At 42.2% G+C, this 11,363-nt stretch overlaps 1 long non-coding RNA gene across 1 annotated transcript in view; it reads right to left on the minus strand.

The window, feature by feature from the left end:
* Nucleotides 1-11,363, minus strand: part of LOC127534538 (uncharacterized) — a 76,013-nt gene that overhangs the window by 61,016 nt on the left and 3,634 nt on the right. The gene's annotated exons all lie outside the window — the stretch shown is intronic.

The following is an 11,363-nucleotide window of genomic DNA, read 5'->3' on the forward strand; positions in this document are numbered from 1 at the left end:
GCGGCAATGAGCGACACCGTCATTAACCTCTGGCTGGGCTATAAATCAACAGCAGTTCACGCAAATTAGACCAATTCCCCTCGATCTGCCTCCGAAGGCCCTCGCTAGGACTACGCCATTATAAATCACAGGGGAGGAGGACACACACACACACACACACACAAATAAGCTCTCACGGATACATGGAGAGAGCATGCAGACACTTTTATTGGTGGTGTTTTACAGTGACTCATATAAACTAAAAGAATGAAATCTCTCAGGCTTGCCCTTGGTGATTCATACATATTTTCATCATGGCTGCTTATTACAGATAGATTCTGATTCTGTCTAGGGGCTCAAAGAAATTAACGTTACTCGCACCCATGCTGCAAGAGAGGAGAGGATAAACTGTCAGAATAAAGATGACATAGGTCATGCAATTTCAGATTATTATTCAGCACAGAGCAGCCCTGGGGACTGATTTGCTGTAAATATGAAAGCATACAGCATTACTCTTTTCTCCAACAACAAAGAAGGATTTCAACAGGAACCAAAAATAACACTGGCTACAAATAGAATACTCCAATTTATCGCAAAATGTGTGTTCCATTTTGGTTCGTTTTCAGCATTAAATGCTTTTTGCATCCGTCAGTTGTACCTAAATATCCGTTCTGGAAATTTTTGGCCACATTTGGATTGGGCTGTTGGTGGAGTGTGTATTTGCGTCCTCGCAGGGCGTTGTGCGGGGAGAAAGGAAGGACAGCTGCCGTCTCTCTGTGGTTGTCTGTAGGAAAGAGTACATATTGCACGTCACTCGGAAAGGTAACAGATATGGCAGTATGTCCCTGCCATCTGTCACCAGAGCCTCACACATCCACACAGACAAAGGAGAGCCAGGCTGCCGAGACGGCGACAAGGCCCCAGCCTGCTATTGTCCTTCTGGCTTGTGGGTGAATGTAGGGCCCCTTATCGTCAAGCCTTGCCGTGGTGACGTAGCTGGGCTAACGGCAGCAGCACTGCTCATCACCCACACACAACTGACAGGCCATGGAAATGTATATTTTAGCATATAGTTAATCTATAACAATGAGAGTCAATCAATTTATTAATACTCCAGCTTGATTTGTTGTCCCCTCATCTTCCACACCTGTCTTTGCCCGTTTTATCTTCTTGAATAACACCTCAGATGCACACACACTTCCACCCAGTGCACACTCCCGCACAGATAAGGTCCCAAAGCATAGTGGACCGGGTCGATTTTCCATTATGGAATATCATAATAAAGATAAACTGTCACAGCAATCAAAGCATCACTTAGGGCTATCTTAAAGCAAAGCCAGGACCTCTGTTTTTATCCAGCAGCCTCTTCACCATCCCCCCAAATCATCCTCAATCCTTCCAAACACTGCAGACCCTCCAAGAGTTCCATCTTTTCCTTTATCTCTCCCTCAGAAGAAAGAAAAAAGGGGAAAATGAGGAGGGTCAACGATCTGTCGGCAGTAGATAAAGAAGGATAGAAGAAGGGATCAATAGAGAAATCTCTGAAAACTTTACAGTTTCATATATTTGTGTTCTCAAAAGAAAACAGGAAGATAAAATGCTGTCAGACGCGATGTATTCACTACTTTCTGGGTTTTTCAGTTCACTCGATGAAGTGACAGTGCTAGATTTTCTGTGTAATGCTTGGTTTTTTTTTAAAGGAAATTGTCTCAGCACCCTGGAAGAAAGTGTACGATCTATATGCTTCTGTGGGCAAAATGAGTTCTTTGTGCCTGAGTGCAAAACTATGGAAAAATATAAGTCTCACTTGTTCCATTTTTGGACAGCATCACAGACCGACGTGTGAGATTACACGACCTAATCCCCATGTAATCGGTGTTCATGTTCCTCTGCAGTGGGAGTTGACTCCACATGAAGGTGCACTGGCCTCGAAAATCAGTTTTTCAGATTTAATTTGAACAAATCAGGACAATTTAGCATTCTATGTTGCTGCAAGATGCTCAAAGACAGTGGAAACAACCACTGTAAGGGTTTTTCCTTATTATCTTAAAGGGGAACACTTAAAGGGGATCTTAAAGCAGCTCAGCTAGCTGAGCTGCTAGCTGAGCTGCGAAGCTGCCTGCCTGGCTAAATACTGGAGCTATGTCGGAAATTCATTTCTCCATCACTCACATGTATGAAATGACATATGAAAACAGACCCCAGGTTGAAAAAAAACGAAGTTCTCCTTTAACAATTCATGATTGTGAATAACAATCAAGGTTGATAATATGCAAAAAAGCATTATTTAGTATTATTTATTAAGTGCTTGATATGAATATTAATATTAAATAAACTAATATTCTCCACAGTGCTGTGTCAGTTCTGGAGAAAGGTCTGGCTGCACCTCATGGTAAATATTTTGGCGTGTTTGTAACCAATCCCAGTTTTCATGGAAAGCACTAAGCCCAAGATGTGGCAATGGTGCCCCTCCAAAATACTGATGGAAGAGTAGTTTTGGTGGAACATTTGTAGGCACGGAGCAACGTTATTAAAATTCTTAATTAACGGACAAAAAATAGCCTTTACTGCGCAATCAAAAATCTTCAGCAAAATTCAGAAATTCTAACCTATAGGTTGCTAGTTTGGAGGTTGTTGTTACTGCCACCCAGCAAATGTGATTCTGAAAATGGTTAAAAAATAAAAAAAATAAAAAAAAGTACATAAGAAAACAAAAGAAGAATGCTGCATGAAATTTGCAGCAGAAGCGGCAGGTCTATAATCATAGTGTGCATTCGGTGAGTCAGACTTCATCAACACTGTGAGAGTGCGGTTTGATCAGATTTAATCCAGAGGAAACATTATCATCTGTAACTGCAACTGCTTCTGAACAAACATGACCTTTTCTCCAATAACCCCTTCCCCCTAAAATCACTGAGAACCCTGCAGATGATGACACACAATACAGGATTCTGTCCACGTGTTCAAAGTCTGATTGATTATTGTTTTTATTGCTCACACTCAGAGTGGTGCTGATTGAGATAATGGCTTAAAAGGCTTTTGCAGCTTTAAAACTGCGACTGTGAATGCGCAACAAGCCCAGCAGTGCTCAAGGGTAAGGCAGAGCTGAGGAGAACCAGCACATTACCAAGGGGGAGGTATAACCTATCAGATCCCAGCTCCCTGTGGGCAAGGGCGGTTCTTTCATGTTTTGAACTTGGAGTTTGCAATCAGACAGATTGGTGTTGGGGCCCCATTTGACACGAGGGGCCAAGTGTTGCTTCATATCCTGGTGGGACAACTGGCAGCCTCTCAGGAAACCTATTTCAATTACCATAAGAGCCTTGGCTTGTTTCCATTCATCCTATTCTATAATGGACTATGCATGTAACATCTTATGCAAATCACTGAAAGCAAGGTCCAGCTTAGTAGTGTAACTTTGCAGAAGGTTTACTTGCTAGGTTTGTGTCTCGGCATGTGCCTTCATGGATGCCCCCATGCGTCTTTGTGTTAGATTAGCTATGAAACATATCAGCTATTATTTATTTATTTTATTTTATTTATCTTTATTTAGACTCGAGCATCATTGAGGGTGAACCCTCATTTGCAATGATGTCGAGCAATTCAAAAGATAACAAGTACATGAGGAAAATCAAAATACATAAATTACAAATGTACATCAAATTCAAGAAAAGCAATCAAGAGCAATAGTTGTTTAAAATGTCTGATGGTGAGCAGATCTTTGATTTTTAAGGTGTTTTGCAGTTTATTCCAAGCAGATGGTGCAAAGATACTGAAGGCAGATCTGCCAAGTTCAGTATCTCTGACCCTGTGGCTGCAGAGGTTTGGGAAAGTCGATGAAAACTGAAAGTTGAAAACACATAATTGCTGAGGTAGTGTGTGTGTTGACATTACATGAACGCGAGCAGTATCTATGAGGCAACCGAATCGTGCACTAGAACTTGGAGATCACACGAGTAGCATCTGTATTTTCTTCAGACGCAAAGGACGGGCAAAAGAGAAGAGCAGTGGGGAAAGATTAATGATACAGTGTTACTGAAAATAGGAACGTTAAACTTCAAATAATAATTTGAGGAGTGCTTTTTTGTGTTTGTTTTTTGTATGCATTTGCTGGACAGTTTAACACATGATTAGAACGAGTCCAGTCATCATCTAGTATGATTCTTCATCCTGCCTCTCTGTGTTTTGTAACATCTTGTTGCTTGCCTTAAATGATTGTGACTCTTTCATCCAGAGCCTCTATAAAAGCAAACAGTTAACTCTTTTAGTTTTGTTTCAGGACCAAAGGTAAAATGACTAATGGTGAGTTTTAGTGTGAATGGAAAAGCTCTCTTGAATGGTTTGAGGGGCAGGAGGGAACGCACGAAGAACAGCCTTAGTGGTTAAAAGCACAATGACACAAAAGCCCTTTTTACAGCGAACATTTTGACTCGTCATAGAAGAAGCACAGGTGTTACTAATAACATCAACAATGGCTCTGTTTCTATTCAAGTGTCTCACGACAGCGTGGCAGCATCCACAATACGACGACCTTCGAATCAAACGAGGAGTCGCAGCAGTCGTGCTTGAAGCTCTTTGAGGTCGAGCTTAGTAAATACTAGCTGACTGCTAAAGACCTCACAATAGCAATATCAACATGTTTGTCAGCATGTAAGCCTACTGTGTTCACAATGTTGTGTCATTTGTATCACAGGTGTCTTTTCATAAACCAGATTGCTGAATAAACTAATAATTTGACTGCTGGTGGTGCGAGATGCAAAGTTTACAGATTATTTGGAATTTATTTTTGAAAAATAATTAAATTGTTGATCTTTGTCTCTTGTACAGACTTTTTTTTTTTTTTTTTTTTTACAATATCAACAAATTGGCAAAAACAAATGGAATGTGAACTCACTATCTTCACAAAACTGAAATCAGTGCATGATTCCCAAGGAGAATCTTACATTATTTCCTAGTTGGAATCTTTGTCAGTTGAATCAATCTCAAACTTCCCAACAGTGTGGGAACATCTTTTGGTATACGATTATGAACAAAGGTTTACTTGCACTTGTAAAGACTTTGTATATCCTGACAGTCTTGAGGTTCCAGTGGCTCCTACAGCTCTTCATTTTCTAGGATGGAATCACTGAAATACATGTGCCATTGCCACATAAAACAAGCGCACATTTATTATATGTCTTTTGGAAATATGACAAATTCTGCTGTGTAAAAATTATACACACAGCAAATCTAATATTTGGTCAATTCTCTTGGCCATTTTCACCCTACTTAGGTAGGGGATGGAAGACCTCCAGAAGCTTCTGGTTGTATCTTTGACCACTCCTCTTGACAGAATTGATGTAGTTTAACTAAATTTGTTGGCCTCAGCAGAGTCCAGAAGTCCTTGTTGGGGTCAAGGTCAGGGTTTTGGGCCGGCTAGTCCAAAACCTAATTCTAGCCTGATTTAGCCATTTCTTCTTCACCTTGTGATGTGTGTTTGTGGTCTTCAGTTGGTTGGAATGTCCAGCTTGGTCCAAGATCCAACCTTCTGGCTAACGATTTTAGGTTTTCCTGACAATGCGGCGTTAATCCTCCTTCATTACTACATTTACTTTGTGTAAAGCACCAGTTCTACTGTCATCAAAGCAGTCCCAGAGCAGAACACTGCCACCACCATGCTTGATGGTAGTTTTAGTGTTCTTGGGGTTAAAGGTCTCAGTTTCTCTCCTCCAGACATTTCTGGACATTGTGGCCAAATAGCTCAAATGTTAAACCACGTGACCATAGAACTTTGTTCCAGAAGGCTTTTTTCTTTTGTCCAAGTGATCAGCAACAGACTTCAGTTGAGCCTAAAGGTGCTGCTTCTGAAGTAAGGACTTCCTGCTTGCATGTCAGCCATAAACTCTGCGGTGGATAAGTGTTACACTTTACCCCACAAGTAATGTTTTTAAAATATAATTTGATATTTGGGAAAATGATGGTTAACTAGAGCTACAACAGCAAAAAGGATGATAGAAACTAGGAACAAACCACATTTGCAATGCATAGATATAGATACTGTATATTGACTGTACATAATTCAATGGTAATCCATTAAGGAGTTTATCCAAAAATAAACTGCACATATTAACAGTGGTAGAATACATAGGACACAAATAAATTGGACAAATGGGAGAAAACAAACAATCTTAACCAAAAAGAACATCTCAGGGAGATCTTATACAATCACATTAGACACCACTCAAACACCAAATTTGGGACAACTGGAAGTTATGAAATGAGTTCTAGATTTAGAGATATATGCTAAGAACTGCTGAGGAAATTCTGGAGCTTTGTCTCAACCCAGCACCTTACAAAGGCACTTAAATCTACTTAAAAGTCCCTTCAGATTGTGCAACGCTGAGAATTGTGAAATTACATTTCATGTCACACTGCGCGAGATAACTCTAATAAAATCTTGGTCTTATTCTGTGCCAGGCTGTGTTATATCAGTTTGAGGCATGTCAGATTGCACAACAAATGCTTGGTGAATTGTAATAGTAGAATGTAAATAGAAAGAGGTACATGAGAGCAGAAGCACAATTTCAGCTCATGTCATCCATGTGTGCCGCTTTGAGGTTCTGAAAATGCAGCTCCACATGGTTTTATTCTTTGCCAGAGACGCAACTTTTTATTCATTTCACCTTCATCTTTTTGGTTTGTGTTTTTGCAAATGTTTTTATGTGGCACTACATCATATTGCATCACTTGGGATAACACAAGGCCTTTCACCTAGTATTCTGATTGTTTGGTGTGCAGGCAGAGCATTGCAGCAGTTAGCACAGTGAAGAAGGTTCTGATTCGAACTTGTTGGTCGGGTGTGGTCTTTCTGCATGACGTTTGCATGCTTCCTGGGGTCTCCAGCTTTCTATTATAGTCAAATACACACACGGTGGGTTAATTTGTCATTCTGAATTGGTCATGTGCAAATGTATATGGCTGTCTGGCTGTTTGTGTTCACCCTGCAAAGTGTCCAGGATGTTCCCCACCTCTCACTCAGTGTCAGCTGGTACAGGCTTAAACTGACTACAAGGATAAAGCGGGTATGGCTGATGGATGAATCAATAGTTTGAGGACATTAGATGTTGCATCAATCACACAGTGAGAATCTGGTCTTAAATTTCTGACACTTTCCAATTTTTGCCACGGGTTATCTTTGGTCACCCAAGCTCCAAATCCTCAGCCGGTTAACTTGTCTCATATTGCAATCTGGGATGATTAAAGATTTCAGAGTGCTCAGACGGGCAAAAACTGCACATTGTACAGGGGCCTTGAGATCCATAAGTCCATACAATAATAATTCTGTGGGACAGAAACTGACAGCACAGTATATGTTTAGAGAAAATTGGAAATCAGAATGGTCCATGTTTGCCTATGTTTTAGTTGCTCAGATTAATTAGCAAGCCAGGCTAAAATCTCCGCAGAGTTGACTAGGCAGCTGAACACACATTAAAATAAAGTCATAATTAATTGTGTGTATGTGCTCACCAAAAAATACACACTGGGACTGTGCAGAAGGCAAACAACACTTGTTACATGTCTTGTACAGAAGCAGCTCACTGGTGGCTCAGTAGAGGTCTTTAATCTCTATGTGATGCAGAAGCGAAGTTGAGAACAAACCAGTTAGCAACTTTGGACTTGTATGAGATCCAATTATGAGAGGTAAAGGGGAGTTTGGTGCTCTTGCCCAGCGCTCTCCCCTGGATAAGAGTTCACATGCTGCGGATGAGCTGCGGGATTACCTGGCCATGGGACTGGTTCCCAGGCTGCAGGAAAAGTCTATTAGCAGGTGGGTAATCTTCCCTGGCTAATATAGGTGGATAACAACATCCTGAAACAGAGTGCCTACTCAGGCCATTTTGGTGTTTATGTGTGTGTGTATGTGTGTGTGTGTCCATCTATCCAGTATTTCTGATTAGTATGCTTGGGCCATGAGGCTACTCTGACAGTGGGGCCTCTGAGAGCAGCAGTGCCATGAATTCTTTAGCATGAGCTTGCATGTACCCTTGCTCTCATCACGCCTGAGAGAACAAGTCCAGTCAACGGGAGACAAGAAGACACACACACACACGCAACCTTAATTTGGTGCATACATCTATGCCTGCCAGCCTACTCTGAGTTAACTGAAGGTCCCTCTGGCCTACATGCAAACACAGGCTGCATTTAACCATCTCATCAGCACACTCTACACATTTCCTTCTGACTCACAGAAGAGAAGCCAAACATAGCTGTGTGTAACACACACAAACACATGCGCACGTACACACACATGCACCAACAAAAAAAAAAATCTGAGGGAATTTTCAATCTCTTCTTCTCCCTTTCTCTCTCCCTCTGCCTGTGGAGAACACTGGCAGGAATCAGGGAGAAGAGCGGGGTTGCTAGGCGACAGGTTGTGGTTGCCATGGTGAATTTAAGTGGAACAGCTGGTCCAATCAGCATAAAGTGCGGCAGGCGGGGGCAGAGCCAGGGAGGCTCATGCCAACACAGACAGACAGGAAGGAGAGGCTGCTGAGGCATGCAGGATAGAGAGGAGAGGAGAGGAGAGGAGAGGAGAGGAGAGGAGAGGAGAGGAGAGGAGAGGAGAGGAGAGGAGAGGAGAGGAGAGGAGAGGAGAGGAGAGGAGAGGAGAGGAGAGGAGAGGAGAGGAGAGGAGAGGAGAGGAGAGGAGAGGAGGATAAAGTAGGCTAATGGGCAAGGAAAAAACAGACTGTACGAGGACACTAAAAATGGACGGAAGAAAGGAAAAAAGAAGTAAGAGGTCAGAAAGACAGGAACAGGCTCAATGAGAAAAACCCTGGCTGGTTAGATGAACAGATTTAAACCAAAATTAGGAGAAAAGGCGAAGATCAAAGGAATGCAAAAATAGCTTGGGGTCTGTTCAGGGATATAGAGTCGTGTTTGCTCAAAGATTATTCTTTCCATCAGATCAACAACTGACAAAGCATCAAATGTGTGTCATGAAATATGCATTTAAGATGCCAACATCACACCGAATGCAGCAGCCACTATAATCACAACCCTAATAGGAAATATTTAAAGGCAGAGCGCAGGCTGGAGTAAAAGACAGCAACACAGGCACCATCACAGTTAGATGCAGCTAATGACAAAGTGATGATAAGATGGTGATAATGATAATGGGGTGAGAAAATATGTGGATGCAGGGATTGGGGGATTTGTGATTAATGGAGCGTGTTAAAAACTTTCTCAAACGTGGCTTTGGGAGGGTGAGAAGTTGAAGTCTGTTTACCGTTAAAGTTTCCAGTCACCCAATCAACAGCTTTGGGAGATTAGAAGGGCATGTTTTCAGTGACAGTGGGAGGATGGAGGGATACAGGTGAGATTATATTGATGTAATCAAGAGAGGCCTGCAGCAAATAGTGTCACTACTTGTGGATTTTTGCGGCTGCTGTTTATTTACATACCGTTTGTGTCAGCGTGTCTTCACTCATGAATGTAGTGAGAAATATTGTACCTTGAGTTGCGTGTTTGCACGAAATGTGCAACACATTTGTGCTAGAATTGCTTTTATTGATAAAAAAAAATCAAGACAAGGATGTGCAAAGCCCCGCAAAAACTGAAACTGCACCGAGAGTTAAGCTATGTATCAGTAAGACCTGACAGGTGCTCCCTGGAGTCAGTTATTTCAGATTTTGCTTATCTGGTCAGTGTTCAGGAAAAGGTCTGTTTCCAGGTCCTCGCCGGACAGCACAGCCTGCTGTGTGATACTTTATCAGTTATTGGTTTCAGACTTTATCAGGCTTCTGAGACTGAACCCTGCACAGACAGACACACACACACACACATCCACACACACACAACAAGATCAGAAAGTTAGGAGTTGATTGTACTGATGTCAGTCAAACATCAACACACTTGCATACATGCATGTATTTTGTGCAAGCAGTGTTCTTAACCTCACCTTGCGTGCTTGGATCAAAAATCCACACACGTGTGCAACATAAACACTTACAACAATATACAGACACAATACGATCCAATGCGACCTTCGGTATTGTACCTATTCAGAGGACAAAACAGACTTGCATGCTCTGGACACAAACGCAGGGACACGCATGTCTTCTCCAAGGAGGACACACACTCGGAGTGTCTCGCATGAGCGAGCACAGAGGGGAGTGAGATGAACACAGGCTGCCACTGCTGTAACCAATCATGGCAGCCACTTATCCTGCTCATTCCCCTCAACAGCAAAATTATGTTGAAGCTATTGTCATAGAAAATTTGCACTTCTTATCCCCGACAATAAGAATTTGAACATGAGAAGAACAAGATAATTGCAGCGTGTCTTTAAGTCTTTCCATTTGCTTCGGACAGAGCGACTCTGCAGATCAGACAGCATAAACTACAGTTAATAATAATGATAATATTGTTTTCAGAATGTGAAAACATGTGAAGGAAGCAGTCAGTAACATTTAGGTGATGCGGGTGAATAGAAAAGGCTTTAGCTGCTTGTCCAGCTCACAAGATGTCCATTCACACAAAGCTCTTATTCTGTCACACCTTCCTCCTGTCACTCACACAAAGCATGCTGGGAGGAATGGTTTCCAGGGCGACCGAGAGGCACCTTTCCTTGACGACAGTTCAGAATGCGGAGATGGAGGACATTAGCTTGCACCTCAGGTGTGGCAGTATTGGTGCCTATAGCTCCACCACGAGCAGAACAAAGCAACCGTGACTGTTTTGCCCGGGAAGAAACGTGCAGAATTCAACTTAAAGCAGCAGGAAAATTCTGCAGAATAATAGCGGAAAACTGGAATTACCAAAAGGCAGTTGTTCCTTGATGAACTCAGTAGTTTTTGGTTTTGTAGCTAGTTAGGCTCCTCCAGAGCTTGGTGTGACAGAGAACCTATGGGGAGTTGAAACAGCTCTCTGGGTAGCTCCTCTCAGTGATAAATGAACTAAGCCGCTTCACACTTATAGTGTGAATTAAAATTTCACACACACATACTCTCTCAAAAGACCCTCACACACTGTCCTAAATATGCAATAACACACTCCAGAATCCCCCTCTAGGCTCCAAAATACATCTTCAAAGAAACCCCTCAATCTGCTTAGCACATTTTACACACTGCACACACACACACTCGCACACGGATGGTCATAGCTGCACACATGCATGGATAAAAAGAGCACATTCAGAGTCGCAGCACACTGGAAGCATCAATGGAGGAAATGGGTAGACTTTGTGATGTCGTGTTGCTTTCAGTGAAGGCCAAGTCCATGAAATCCATGAACAGGAGACAGAGGCAGAGATGGGTGTGTCACGCGAATGAAAAACACAGTGGATGTAGAGAGAAGACAACACACAGTCGCTCACACATCTCAGGAGAAACACACGGCGAAGG

The sequence above is a fragment of the Acanthochromis polyacanthus genome, chromosome 6 (genome assembly GCF_021347895.1).
Source record: "Acanthochromis polyacanthus isolate Apoly-LR-REF ecotype Palm Island chromosome 6, KAUST_Apoly_ChrSc, whole genome shotgun sequence".
NCBI classification, from domain to species: domain Eukaryota; kingdom Metazoa; phylum Chordata; class Actinopteri; family Pomacentridae; genus Acanthochromis; species Acanthochromis polyacanthus.